The sequence below is a fragment of the Mustela nivalis genome (genome assembly GCF_964662115.1).
Source record: "Mustela nivalis genome assembly, chromosome: 10".
NCBI lineage: Eukaryota > Metazoa > Chordata > Mammalia > Carnivora > Mustelidae > Mustela > Mustela nivalis.
The window spans coordinates 88318661-88333906 of NC_139029.1; the positions used below are offsets into that span (position 1 = coordinate 88318661).

Genomic DNA, 15246 nt, shown 5'->3' on the forward strand with positions numbered 1-15246 from the left:
TAATGAACATTTTTTCATGTATCTGTTAGCCATTTGTATGTCTTCTTTTGAGAAGTATCTGTTCATGTCTTCTGTCCATTTTTTGACTTGATTATTTGCTTTTTGAGTGCTGAGTTTGAAAAGTTCTTTAGAGATCTTGGATATCAGCCCTTTAGCTGCAGAGTCATTTGCAAATATCTTCTCCCATTCTGTGGTTTGCCTCTTTGTTTTGTTGACTATTTCCTTTGCTGTGCAGAAGCTTTTTATCTTGATGAAGTCCCAAAGGTCATTTTTGCTCTTGTTTCCCTTGTCTCTGTAGATGTGTCTTGAAAGAAGTTGCTATGGTAGCTGTCAAAGAGGTTACTGCCTATGTTCTCCTCTAGGATTTTGATGGATTCCTATCTCACATTGAGGTCTTTCATCCATTTAGAGTTTATCTTTGTGTATGGTGTAAGAGAATGGTTGAATTCCATTATTCTGTATATAGTTGTTCAATTTTCCCAGCATCATTTATTGAAGAGAATGTTCCCCCCCGCCCCATTGGATATTTTTTCCTGTGTTGTCAAAGATTATTTGAGCATAGAGTTCAGGGTCCATATCTGGGCTCTCTATTCTGTTCCATTGGCCTATGTGTCTGTTTTTGTTCCAGTACCATGCTGTCTTGGTGATCACAGCTTCGTACTATAGCTTGAAATCAGGCAATGTGATTTCCCAGCTCTGTTTTTCTTTTTCAACATTTCCTTGATGATTCAGGGTCTTTTCTGGTTCCATTCAAATTGTAGGATTGTTAGTTCCAGCACTTTGAAAAACGCCATTCGTATTTTGATCAGGATGGTGATGGAAGTATAGGTTGCTCTGGGCAGCATAGACATTTTTCACAAAGTTTATTCTTCTGATCCGTGAGCATGGAATGTTTCTCCATCTTTTTGTGTCTTCTCCAATATCTTTCATGAGTGTTCTGTAGTTTCTAGAGTATAGATCCTTTACTTCTTTGGTTAGGTTTATCCCAAGGTGTCTTAAGATTTTTAGTGCAATTGTAAATGGAATTGATTCTCTAATTTTTCTACAGTTTAGGTTGTTAGTGTATAAGAAAGCAACATATTTCTGTGCATTGATTTTGTATCCTGTCACATTACTGAATTGCTGAATGAATTCTAGTAATTTGGGGATGGATTCTTTTAGGTTTTCCACATAAAGTATTATATCATCTGTGAAGAGATAGAGTTTGACTTCTTCTTTGCCAGTTTGAATACCTTTTATTTCTTTTTGTTGTCTGATTGCTGTTGTTAGGACTTCTAGTACTGTGTTGAACAACATTGGCCAGAGTGAATATCCTTGTCATGTTTCTGATCTTCAGAGAAAGGCTCTCAGCTTCTCTCCATTGAGAATGATATTTGCCGTGGGTTTTTTATAAATGGATTTTATAAAATTGAGGAATGTTCCCTCTATCCCTATACTCTGAAGAGTTTTAATCAGGAAAGAATGCTGTATTTTGTCAGACACATTTTATGCAGCAATTGAGAGGACCATGTGATTCTTGTCTCTTCTCTTACTTATGTGTTCTATCACATTGATTGATTTATGAATGTTGAACCACCCTTGAATCCCAGAGATAAATCCTACCTGGTTGTTATGCATAATCCTTTTAATGTACTACTAGATCCTATTAGCTAGGATCTTGCTGAAAATTTTGCATCCATATTCATCAGAAATATTGGTCTGTAATTCTCCTTTTTGATGGGTATTTGCCTGGTTTTGAGATCAAGGTGATGCTGGCCTCATAGAATGAGTCTGGAAGTTTTCCTTCTGTTTCTATTTTTTGAAACAGCTTCAGGAGTATAGGTATTATTTCTTCTTTGAATGTTTGGTAGAATTTCCTAGGTCCTGGACTCTTGTTTTGGGGGAGATTTTGGGGGTTTGATCACTGCTTCAATCTCATTACTGGTTATTGGTCTATTCAGGTTGTTAATTTCTTCCTGTTTCAGTCTTGGTAGTTTATAACTTTCCAGGAATACATCCTTTTTTCCCAGGTTGCTTAATTTATTTGCATATAGCTGTTGATAGTAATTTTTGATAATTGTTTTTATTTCCTTGGTGGTAGTCATGATCTTTCCCCTTTCATTCCTAATTTTATTAATTTGGGTCCTTTCCTTTTTCTTTTCTTTTTTTTCCCCCTTTCTCTTTTCTTTTGATTAAGTCTGACCAGTGGTTTATTAATCTTTATTAATCTTCTTTCAAAGAACCACCTTCTAGTTTTGTTGATGTGTTCTACTATATTTCTGATTTCTGATTCATTGATCTCTACTCTAATCTTAATTATTTTCCTTCTCATGTGTGGGTTAAGGTTAATTTGTTGTTGAGTCCCCAGATCTTTAAAGTGTTAGGAAAGTTTGTGTATTCAGGATTTTTCTATTTTTTTGAGTGAGTCATGGACAGATTAGGACCACCTTTGTAGTATCTCATGTTTTGGACTGATGTGTTTTTCTTATCGGTTTCCATGAATTGTTTAGTCCTTCTTTGATTTCCTGGTTGACCCAAACCTTCTTGAGCAGGAGGATCTTTAGCTTCCAAGTGTTTGAATTTCTTCCAAACTTTTTCTTATGATTGAATTCCAGTTTTCAGAGCATTGCAGTCTGAGAATATGCAGGAGAAATAATCTTAATCTTTTGGTATTGATTGAGACCTGATTTGTGACCCAGTATGTGGTCTGTTCCAGGGAAAATTCCATGTGTGGTCGAGAAGAAGGAGTATTCTGTTGTTTTAGGGTGGAATGTTCTGTACATATCTGTGAGGTCCATCTGGCCAGTGTATCAGTCAAAGCTCTCATTTCTTTGTTGATTTAGATGCTTAGATGACCTGTATATTGCTGAGAGTGGTATGTTGAGGTCTCCTATTATCAACATATTATTATCAATATGTCTCTTTATTTTGGTTAACAGTTGGCTTAAGTAGTTGGTTGCTCCCCTGTTGGGGACATAGATATATACAATTGTTAGATTTTCTTGTAATTTTTCCAGTTTGTCCTTCTAGGGGAGGGGCCTGATGTGTTGTTTTTCAATCAATCCTGCTTGGGCGGAGTTGCCCTGCCCCCTTATCAAGGGGCTGGACTCCTTGGATACTGTTTTTTTGGGCTTTAGTTCTCTGGTGGCTTTTTGCTCTCTGGTAGTTTTTCAGGCCTTTTCAGAGGGTCAGAGCAAAATGTCCACACCCGAACCTCTGCCCCAGAGGAGAGAAACCAGATTCTGTTTCTCTCTGAACCTTCTGGAACACACAGTCTCCCCCTCTGCAAGTGTTGCTGAAAGCTGCAGCCTCCCACAGATGGTGAATGCCCCCTGAGATCCTTTCAGCAGTGGGCCCTGGTCCCCACTTGTTTCTGCTCCCCCTACCCCCATGCTACCAAAACCACAAGCGATCCTGGTCCTGTGGGCTGGGCCATGGCAGCAGCCAGTCCTGGGACTGTGTGCTCAGGTCCATGCCTGAGGACACCTGGTCCCAACATTTGCTGCTTAAGCCCCTGTGTTCTGTTTGAGTGCTATTATCAGTCTCTTCTCATTCTGCCACTACTGGTCTCCAAGCTATTGTTGGTCCCAGGTGCAGGATGCTTTTGCACTGATGTTATATTTTCTGGTAGCTGGATTCTGGGGGTCCCCTCCCCCTTCTGTTTATCCTCTGACATCTGTCCATGCAATCACAACTTCGTCCTTCATACCTCTCAATTGATGATCCTCTGCCCCTGTAGAGATCCAGATGTATAATCTTACATCTCAGGCTTGTTTCATGTCCATTCAGAATGGCTTGGTAGACATCTAGCTAAATTCAAGGGACTAGTTGAAACAGAATACCCCACTCCTCCACCATCTAGCCTCATAATATGTATATATTCTTTAGTGAGTGGTCATTGGATGTGGTCATCCTGTGTCCTGATTTAGCAATTGCTCTTCATTTTTCATTTTTAAATAAAGTGTTATCATTAATAATGATGATAAAAATAAGCTAGCTTGGATCTGGAAGACTCCCATTTTATTCTTCCTGCTGGCAGCATGCTCACATCTGATGGTTTATGAGGTTCTATGTAGTGAACAAGAATCATGCTTTGGCGATATGTTTAAACTTGAAAGATGACCAGGGATAATTGATATTTCTAAACTATTTTTTTAGGAGGCAATATATCGAATAAAGTCCTTTCAAGGAAAGTGTGCAGTGTATTCTCTGATAAGATGAAGCACTCTTGGACACTATGGCTAAAAGGATCAAATTTCTTCCATTCTTGGATAGAAATGGAAAAAGAGTCAACACTGCTGCCCTTCTGAGACATTTGGTAAGCCTGCTATGATGCAAAGGCTCATTCAGTGACCTAACAATGCAAGAGGCTACCGGACACTCAGACTATTGGCCTGTAGTGTGCTATACAGCCAAAAAATGACAGGCGCTAAAGTGCATCCCAGGGGTGCATAGATGGCTCAATGGGTTAAGCATCTGCCTTCAGCTAAGGTCATGATCCCATGTTCCTGAATTCATGCCCTGCATTAGGCTCCCCACTCAGTGGGTGGTCTACTTCTCCCTCTTCCTCCCCCTCCCCCTGCTCATGCTCTCTCATATTTTTCAAATAAAAAAATAAAATAAAGTATGCATCCTAGAACAATGGACTCCTCAGATCTCCTCCATGTGATCATTATTTTGGTGTTAATGATGGTTATAACTGCTGAGTGGCATTCTCTAGTATTACTGACAAGTTTAATAGACCTATTCCCTCAGATAATGCTTTTCATTCTTAGTAATCCACCATTTATTGTGCCCATTAGTAAGAAGAGATTGGTCTTTCACTTCAGTCTCCATTGTAAGCGCCTCTGCTTATAACAACCCAGGCCCCTCCTAGGTCAGGAGTGTGACCATGACATTCTTACAGTTGTCCTTCTTAGGAGATGAACTTCTGGGCTTCTGCTATTTATGATGGTACCTCCTGAACATGAAAGTCCACTCATGTGGACTCCTAAGTACTGAGTCATGTGCTCTAAGTCCTGCAGAGAACTTGTCTTTGTTTTAAAACCCTTATTATTTGTATAAACTTTGAGGAAAAATTACCAAAACCTTTGGGCTGTGTGCTTTGGCCCACAGAAACTAGACTGCTAGATTTAAACAAATTCTCTAGTATTCAGTTTGCTCTATCAGATGAATCTCTGTTAACATAAAGATAAGAACTACATGAAAAAAATAAAGAGAAGAGAGATACAAAGTTCTATGGATTTCAATTTTAGATCAAGTAGTCACAGACGGTTTCACTGTAAAGATAATGTTTTTAAAAAAGTCCTCAAGGAAATGAGGAAGATTTCATGAAATATTAGGGGAAAGAAACTTCCAGACTGAAAGAAAATGAAAATACAAAGGCCCTGCAGCAGAAGCATGCCTGGTGGGCTCCAAGAAGAGCTAGGAAGATGATACGGTAAGACAACAGCAAAGGAGTAGCAGGAAAGGAAGTCAGAAAGATAATACAGACTGTTTAGAGTGGCAACATCGAATAGAGATAATGTGTCACATTAGCAGTTTTTTAAAAAGATTTATTTATTTATTTAGAGATAGCACACAAGTGGGGAGGGTGGAGAAGCTTCAAGCAGACTCCTCGCTGAGAGGGGAATCCCACATGGGGTGATCTTACAACCCTAAGCTGAAACCAAGAGATGCTTAACTGACTGAGACATACAGGCTCCCCAGGCATATAGCTAATTTTAAATTTTCTAATAATCACATTAAAAAGTGAAAAATAGAACATGCAAACTTAATGTTGATGTGTTATTTAATCCAGTATTTGAGGAGTGTTAAGATTTTAAACCATAATAAATTAAAAGTATTGACATATTTAAAAACTCTTTTGTACAACATCTTTGGAATCTGGTGTATATTTTCCACCTACAGTACTTCTCAGTTTAGACTTCATACCTGCAGTACTCAGTAGAAACATGCAGAGATGGCTACTGTGCCAGACAGTATAAACTTAGGAACTAGAAAGCTACTTTAAGGACTTTGGGTTTTACTCTAAGATAGAGAACTACTGGAGGATTTTTAGAACAAAGAAAGAGGTATGCCTTGACTCATACATTTTGACTAGATCTTTCTGACTACTGTGTTAAAAAAACTGGAACATGGAAGAGATCAAATTTGAAGACTATTACAATATCCCACATGAGATAGGATATTTGCTGAGGGGTTGATCATGGAGGCTGTGAGGAATGATTGAGTTCTAGATATGTTTTGAAAGTAGAGCTGATTGGGATGCCTGGGTGATACAATGAGTTGAGTATCTGCCTTGGCTTGGGTCATGATCCCAGGGTCCTGGGGATGGAGTCCTACATCAAGTCCCACATTGAGTCCCACATTGGGCTCCTTGCTCAGCAAGGACTTTGTTTTTCCCTCTGTCTGCCTCTCCCCGTGCTTTTGCATGCTCTCTCTCTCTTTCTGACCAAAAAAAAAAAAAAGTCTTAAGAAAAGAAAATAGAGCTGACATAATTTGCTGGCAGGTTGGTTGTCAGATATGACAGAGAACAGTTAAATGGATAAATTGTGCCAGATATGTATATTTTTGAAAATTCTCTGATAATTGTAAAGTGAAATGTTGGTCAAGAATTGCTGCTCTGGTGGCAACTCCTGTTTATCTTGATGTAATACCTGTTGATTTGCTTTCCTGATGAATCACTAAATCTGGAACATTATTTATTTTGGAGAGGGAAGTAGTAGGCTTTGGAGCAGGAAAAGTAGGTTAGGACTTCAAAGTACCTTAGAAGTTAGGCAGTGATGAGATAGATTAGAAGCACTGAGGGTCTGCAAGCAAATGGGTCCTATGACTAAACTATGATTCAGAAAATGCCATGAAGTGAAGGAGGAAGGCTGCAGTGAAGTCTGTTCTGAGCACTGATGTAAAAGATTCCAGAGGCTTGGGATAGTGTGATTTGAGGGTCCTGATCATTTCTGCTTATTGATCAGGATTTTGGTTCATATGGGTGTTATAACTGTCTGAAACTCATGGAGCTATACAATTATCATAGGTCATATATATGTTCAAAGAAAGCAAAATAAAAAGAAATTGACCATCCTCTGAAATGTACCAACATTCATCAGGATGACAGTATAAAACCTAAAAAGCCAATATTTCAATTTATAATGAAAATACAGCTATTATTTAGACTGAACAACTGCCTCAACTGAGTTTGGTAAAATGACATAGAAGCCAAAATATAATCAGAAAGTGGCCAGATGAAAGTAGAAAAAGAAGAAATAGAGTTATTAAAATGAATTGATGACTGGTGTTATTGAGCCTTGATACTGTAATTCACCCATCCTCACCACAGAGGCACCAGAGAGCTTCACAGTGCAATGCATTTTCTAGGGAGATTGCTGAAACTTGTGTCTCATTGCTCTCCTGCCTTTCACTGCTGAATCACCTACCAAGACTAACACAACTTTTGTTGCTGTCTTCTCGAAATGCTCTCATGTTCTAATAAGATATTGGAAATATAATTCTCTTAAAATTACTTTCTAGATCCTATTCTAGAATATCCTTATTATAATTTTTAATTAAATTAATTTATTTATTTTCAGAAAAACAGTATTCATTATTTTTTCACCACACCCAGTGCTCCATGCAATCCGTGCCCTCTGTAATACCCACCACCTGGTACCACAACCTCCCACCCCCCCGCCACGTCAAACCCCTCAGATTGTTTTTCAGAGTCTATAGTCTCTCATGATTCACCTCCCCTTCCAATTTACCCCAACTCCCTTCTCCTCTCTAACACCCCTTGTCCTCCATGATATTTGTTATGCTCCACAAATAAGTGAAACCATATGATAATTGACTCTCTCTGCTTGACTTATTTCGCTCAGCATAATCTCTTCGAGTCCCGTCCATGTTGCTACAAAAGTTGGGTGTTCATCCTTTCTGATGGAGGCATAATACTCCATAGTGTATATGGACCACATCTTCCTTATCCATTCGTCCGTTGAAGGGCATCTTGGTTCTTTCCATAGTTTGGCGACCATGGCCATTGCTGCTATAAACATTGGGGTACAGATGGCTCTTCTTTTCACGACATATGTATCTTTGGGGTAAATACCCAGGAGTGCGGGGTGCCTGGGTGGCTCAGTGGGTTAAACCTCTGCCTTCAGCTCAGGTCATGATCTCAGGGTCCTGGGATCGAGTCCCGTATCGGGCTCTCTGCTCAGCAGGGAGTCTGCTTCCCTCTCTCTCTCTCTGCCTGCCTCTCTGCCTACTTGTGATCTCTCTCTGTCAAATAAATAAATAAAATCTTAAAAAAAAAAAATTAAAAAAAAAAAAGAAGATGTTGAAAAATCAAAGATGACCTGGAAGATCCATGCCTTGGAAGAATATAATTTTCTTCCGTTAACTGAGACAAATGTAGTAGGAGGAGGATTAAGATTAGGGAGGATGGTGATAGGTGTACTTTGAACATGTTAAGTGTAAGGTGATTCAGCCAACTGAGTTCATTCTGTATCTTAGAATTCCAGAAAAGAAGGCAATCTGAGATATAAATATGTTGATCATTTTGCTCTGAGGGAGACTTAATTGTGAGACTTATTGAAAGCACCACAGGAAAGAAGGGGAGGAAAGAAGCAGCTTGGGTCAGGCAGGAGCTTGTGGAGTATGACTCTTTGTAGAAGCAAAGAAAAAGAAGAGAGTCTGAAGAGGCAGAAAGGATAAAATACCCACAGATCTAGAAAGACAATCAAGGTAAAATTTCAGGAGAATATGTAACCAGCCTTATAAAAGTAATGCTAAATTTTACAGAATGTTAGGACTGAGATTTAGAAATTTCATTTTTCTAATTTAAAGATTCAAGGGAGTGGTGCCTAGGTGGCTTAGTTGCTTAAGCATCTGCTTTCAGCTAAGGTCATGATCTCAGGGTCCTGGGATTGAACCCTGCATGGGTGGGCTCAGCTACCTTTTCGGCAGGGAGCCTCCTTCTCCCTCTTTCTCTCCCCCTTGCTTGTGCGCTCTCCCTCTCTCTCTCTCTCTCAAATATATCAATAAAATCTTTTAAAAAATGTGTTGAAGATTCAAAGGAATCTATTTAATAAATGAACGGTTTGCAAAAGTTATATTCTAAAACTCTATATGATCAGGAGTCAGACATTATTTAAAAAATAATACTTTATCCCGTTATTTTGACTTATATGTTGTCAAATATTAATATATGTTTATATATAATATTAATATATGCTTTATTCTTAAATAATATTAAAATTGAGTGTAAAAGTTACAGCACAGTAAGGTTTCCTATTGAGAGATATAAAGATAATATCCTTTGTATAAGTTCACTGAGTAGAAATATCTACATAAGTATTTTTGGGTTTTGCCTTCAATTTAAAATAGGAAGAAAAAGTGTATTCGTAGGTATGAGGGAAAGAAATCATGAAAGAAAAAACCAAAATAGTTAGAAAACAATAGAAGTAGGTGGGTTAAAGAAGAAGTGTAGAGAAGTGGTATGAGAGTATAGAGCCAAGAAAGCTTGCAGTAGGGAAGCATTATGTCTTCATCCCAGAGAGCAGAAGGAAGAATGAGTGGAGAGACCTGCAAGATGCTGAAGCGCAGACTTTAAGGGACCACTTCCAGATGGTCTGAAAGTTTTCAATGACCTGATATGGAATGTCTGGTATTAAGGATCTTGGTTGACAAAGTAGTTTAGCACCTTGAGACAATTTGAGAAGATCTAGAACAGCTTGAAAAGAGACTATATAGGTGTGCAAAGGGATTTCTGAGGGGTTCCCAAAGAGCCCACAGAAGGTTAGACTGCATAAATGCATAGAGGAGTCATATATATGTGTGTATATGATATTCTGCCAAGGCATGGATCTTCCAGGTCATCTTTGATTTTTCAACATCTTCTAAGTGCTCAGTCAAGCATGGCACTAAGATACTATGGGCTTTACATGAGAATATATATATATATATATATATACACACATATATATATGTTTATATATAAAAACAAAGAGTTTCAGGTTCACAACAACATTCAGTGGAAGATACAGAGATTTCCCATATTCCACTTTGCCCACAATGAAGTCTTTTAACATGTTTAAATAAGTGTGTTCAAACATCCCTCAACAGCTATTAGATAATATTTTACAAATAAAAGGAAATGAGGAAAACAAAGAGCAGGTAATGTAATTTCTAAGTTGAATTCCTTAGGACATAGGGCTCAAGTCTTGAGAGTGGTAGGGTTGGGTTTGGTTTTGCTTTGTTTTGTGTTTGTTTGATAATGAACTAAAAAATGAGATGTTGGAAAAGTTCAAAGGAATTAGGGAGATTAAATAACTGAGAGACCAGAACTTTAGAAATGTTATCGATACAGATGTTTTAGTCAGCTAAAATAACCACACAGAAGATGGATGTATCTGCATGCTATACGCTTCAAGTAAGTCAAGGTATTGTTCGGGTATGAGTGCTAAAAACAGAAATAAAGGTTAGAGAAGGTTGTGGAACAAGAATCCAAAGAGTGAGGGAAAGGCAACAAAACAAGACAACTTACAGGGAAGCAAGAAGAATACCACTTACTTCTTGCATCAGGATTCTGCAGGTAGCATCTCTACCATTACTAGAAAAGAATTAAAGAGAAATGTGTCAATTGGTTTGTTATATTTTAATAAAGACTGTAATAGCTGAACTTACATTTAGACAATTTCGGTTGCCATCTCATTAGATATTTTTCAAAACTATTTCTTCATAGGTTTCAAAGTGAATTTTAATAAATTTTTACATTCAATTCAGACAGAAAAATGTATGTTGATAAACTTACTGACATTCAATCTGCTTATCATTATTTCCCTTCAAACCCCAAATAGCATATAAACAGAAAAAACTAATCAACTGAAGCAGAAACACAGTATCAATTAGGTTGGTGCCTGGGAACTGAAAAAAGAGCAAACACAAAATTAATTCTAATCAGTTTGGTAATAAAAAATCAAAAATGTGTAATAACTCAAGATGACTATGCCAGAAAGTCATTGTGATTTGGCAAAGTATTTTTACATAAACACTTATAATCCTTCAAAACAGTATTTCTATATGTGTCTTATTATCATTTTAAAATTATGTTTAGTATCACTGTTAAGATACTTAAGACTATATGAAAGAGGAAATTGAAATTTTCAAACATACCTCTATGTCTCTTTTGTGGCTATAATCACATGTTGCAGATATTTCAAAATTTAACAATAATAGCAATAAACGTTTATTGGACATTTATTTTGTACCTTATATATTTTACATACATTAAAACAATCATGATAGTAGTCATTCAAAGCATGATGGAGTTCATTATATTGAAGGACCTGCAAGTCTTTATAAGAATTCCAGTGATGGAGGTTTCTCCAGATTACCTTCAAAAGTACCCTATGGGAAAAGAGTAGCTTTAAATGCTTAGCAAGCCAAAAGAGGTCTAACTCTTGACAACCTGGATAGAACCAGTCAGGTAAGATTCAGGAGTCATTACTTACCACCTGCTAAGTGGCTGAGGAGAGACAGAGCACAGTCTCTACAGGCAAATAGATACAGGGAGATAATGACCATGCCCCCTTCTACCTGCTCACCAACCTTGCAACAGGACCAAGCTACAGAGTAGACAGGACTTGAATGAAGCTGGAAATTTTGATTACCTAGGACTGAGCATATTAATTACTGATTGATACTTTTCACTAGAATTTATTGAGTGTTCAGAAAGTTACTGCAATCTTTTTTTATTGAATCCCATATAGAGAGAGGTCCCAACCAAGTGAGCTTACTCAGACATTAAAAAAAGGATACAGCTGTTTTCTGACTTTAACTTATGAGTTTTAGCTCAACCTAACATTTATACCTACATGATAACTCCAGTTGCTTAGCATAGCATTCAAGGTCTATAAAAGTGGAACTTGCTTGCTTTCCCTGTTTCGTGCATTACCCAAAGCATTCTTCTCTCTTTTATTTTAGATGTATGTGCAACCCCTAGATGCCAGACAATTTTATGAGTCTGTTGTATGTTTGAGGTAGTTGCTGAGTGAAAATATCCATCTCATTGCTAAAATAAAAAATTTTCCAAAAAAATTTTTGCATTGTTGTCATAAAAATATAAAATGAACCTGAGAAAAATGTATATATATAAATATAAATATATATGTAATATATTATATATAATGACCACTGGGCCTGTGTACACACACACACACACACACACACACACACACACACAAACAGACATGGTATCTACTTAGGAAACTGAAATAAGTTTGCATATATTCAAGTCTAGTTAATATCCCAGATTCCACAAAGTGATAAAATGCAATATTTAGGGTTATCATTTGTGTTGGATGGAAATAAATTCTGTCTTTACTGAGGAAAAATTCATTTTCATTCCTTTGAACGAATCATTTGTGTTACTCTTAGTTTTCTAGAAGTTAAGTCCCTATTCCTTAAGAATTTAGAATAGCCTGGTGAATAGGAAGTCAACCAGAGGTACACAGCTCTGACCCACCAAATATCACTCAGCACTCCCCTGAAAGGAAAACCCAAAATCTTTCTTTATCTCCATGCTTTATTTCCATGGCTTGGGCAATTTTTGTGATACCATTACTTTCCCAGTAAACTCTCCCTCATCTGTCAATACATAGCCCAGTTGCCATCTCCTCTCTGAAAATGTTTCAACTGCCTCCAGGAAAACTCTTGATCCCAGTTTACCATCTGACTCCTCTATCACCAACATCATACTTTAGATTGAGATGGTAGTTATTTTGTATGTCTTGTTTCTCTTCTTAGTGACAAATAGTGTTCTTGGGATATAAAACCATAGTCAAGTTGTACTTCAATTAGGAATCCTGGTTTAAAGTCTAACTTCATCATTTAGTAGGCATATAACCTCAGGCCAGTTATTTAACCCCTCCCAGTTTGACTGATCTCATCCTTCAAATGAGAATAATGTCTAACACAAAGTTGTATCATGAGGAACAAATGAAGTAAAATATATAAGACCTTTATTTTGATATCATCTCTCCAAAAATAGTATCAATAGTAATTAAGGTATCAAGAACATAGAAAATGATGGAAGTGGAAGTGAAATTTTGATATACAAGTTTAAACCTGAGCTTTGAGAAATTCTCAGAATATGTATTTTATATGTGATTTGGTATATTTCACTGGACCATAGGAAGATCCTTAAATGTGAGTCAAAAGTGTCAATTTCAAGTCCCACTAAAAGCAGATAGAAAAATGGTACAAATCATTTACTTTATCAAATTATGTTAATCATAGTAACTCACAAAGCAATTGAGTTTTTTTTCTTAATTTAGCTCCAAAAGAATTTTCTACATGTTTTCTTTCCTGTGTTCTTTTAATTTATAAACTGCACAAAATAAATTTCCTGTAATTGTATTATTTTCAGGGCCTTCCACTCAGGTATTAACACTTTCAAAGGAAAAAAAAAATACTTCTAAATAAATAATTATTAATAAATTACTTATTACTTATTAATTAATAATTATCTTTAGGAAAACATGACTTTTATTTAGTGAGAAATTTTTATTTTAAATTGCATTAAAAAACATAGTTCTAGGCACAAAGAATGATGCAAGAGAAGTTAGAAACCCTGTGGTTCCTGCAGAGTACTTACGCTAATCTGAACAGGTCCTGCAAAAGGAAATACAGCACTAATAGATCTAGAAAACCTGCTGTATTATTTTTCTTCCAAACCATCAGCATTCTCATTTTGGCAGGAGAATAAAGAAAAAAATGACTGTGTTTTAAAGACAGTCAAAATGGAAACCTGTAATATGACAACAAATCACTGGCATTCTTCATGGAGGTTTATCTTCAACCCAGCAGAAGAACCAACACCAAAGCAAATGGAAAACTGACATCAATATGTTCTTAAAAGTGGTATACCACCTCCATACAGTAGTTCAATTCCAGACAAGTTTTTTCTGAGTTGGAGTTTTAGAAATTGAGTCATCTTCTATAAGCATTAGGAGGACTAATGAATTAAAGGATTCCATAATGGGTGTCTGGGTGGCTCAGTGGGTTAAAGTCTCTGCTTTCAGCTCAGGTCATGATCTCAGGGTCCTGGAATCGAGCTCCACATCATGCTCTCTGCTCATCAGGGAGCCTGCTTCCTCATCTCTCTCTGCCTGCCTCTCTGTCTACCTGTGATCTCTGTCAAATAAATAAATAAAATCTAAAAAAAAAAAAAAAAGGATTCCATAGTTCAACCCATTTTGATAATACAGGCATTCCATGGCTTTTTCCTTTCTTCTATTAACTTATATTTTCATAGAATAGAACCAGAAATTGGCTGATCAGGTTTTTTTGTTCTGAATACTCTACATTCTCATACTTGGGTTGGAATGCCAGTATATAACCATGAATTCTGTTATCACGAATGATAAATACATCTAACACATTGAGTGCTCACTTTGTACCAGGCAGTGTACCAAGTGCTTTATACAGACTATCTCATTTGATCTATAATGAGGTGTATCTATTTTTATCTTATTTTATAGAAAAGGAAGTAGAAGTAATTTGTACAAATGAACTGAGGTAGCCTGGATCAGATACAGTCAGTCTGATGATAAAGCTAAGTTCTCTAGCCCTACCATCCAACGTAAATGGTAGAGCCCAAAGCTCCACCATCCAGCTTTCCTTATTTTAAAGAGCCTGATAAAATATCAATTTAATACGTGAAAAAAAATTGTTCATTAAATATCCAAGATAAAATTCCCCATTTTCAATGGCCCAGAATGAATAAGCTTAATAAATAAAAAAATATTCATTTCTCTTATAATCTTGAAAGGAATTTTAAATGCCCTTCATTGGGAGTGTGGAGGAAGTAATAATTATTCTTAGTTTTTTGTGGAAGGATTTAGGTTGCTTTGACTCTGAATTTGTGTAAGTGGAAAATGCATTTAGAAAATTGTTACCTACAATTTGGGGGCCAATTTTCAGGTGTAATGACATTTCATAGAGTAAATAATGGGATGAATATGTGCTTTCTCAAGTAAAACTAACAAGGTTCATAAAGAGGTTAGCTTGGTAGAGTGTTGGATGTCTCATCAAGACAGTCATGGTTTCTATCTCATTTATATTTCTCATCAGAAATACTGCATAATTATATACTAGCTATCCAAAGGAATAAATTAAAAATCCTAAGGGGAGCAAACTTTCTTTAAAAATAATGACTAATTAACATAATAATAATCTCAGTATTTCAATTCATAATCAAGAGATTCTAT

General features: G+C 36.6%; 1 long non-coding RNA gene across 1 annotated transcript in view; it reads right to left on the reverse strand.

Moving 5' to 3' along the window:
* The window catches only part of LOC309842213, a 63499-nt gene extending 52911 nt beyond the window's left edge, over nt 1–10588 (reverse strand). Inside the window, exon 1 of the long non-coding RNA XR_014299562.1 lies at nt 10547–10588. This is a non-coding gene — a long non-coding RNA (uncharacterized lncRNA). The remainder of the gene's footprint in view (nt 1–10546) is intronic.
* Between the last annotated feature and the right edge of the window lie 4658 nt (nt 10589–15246).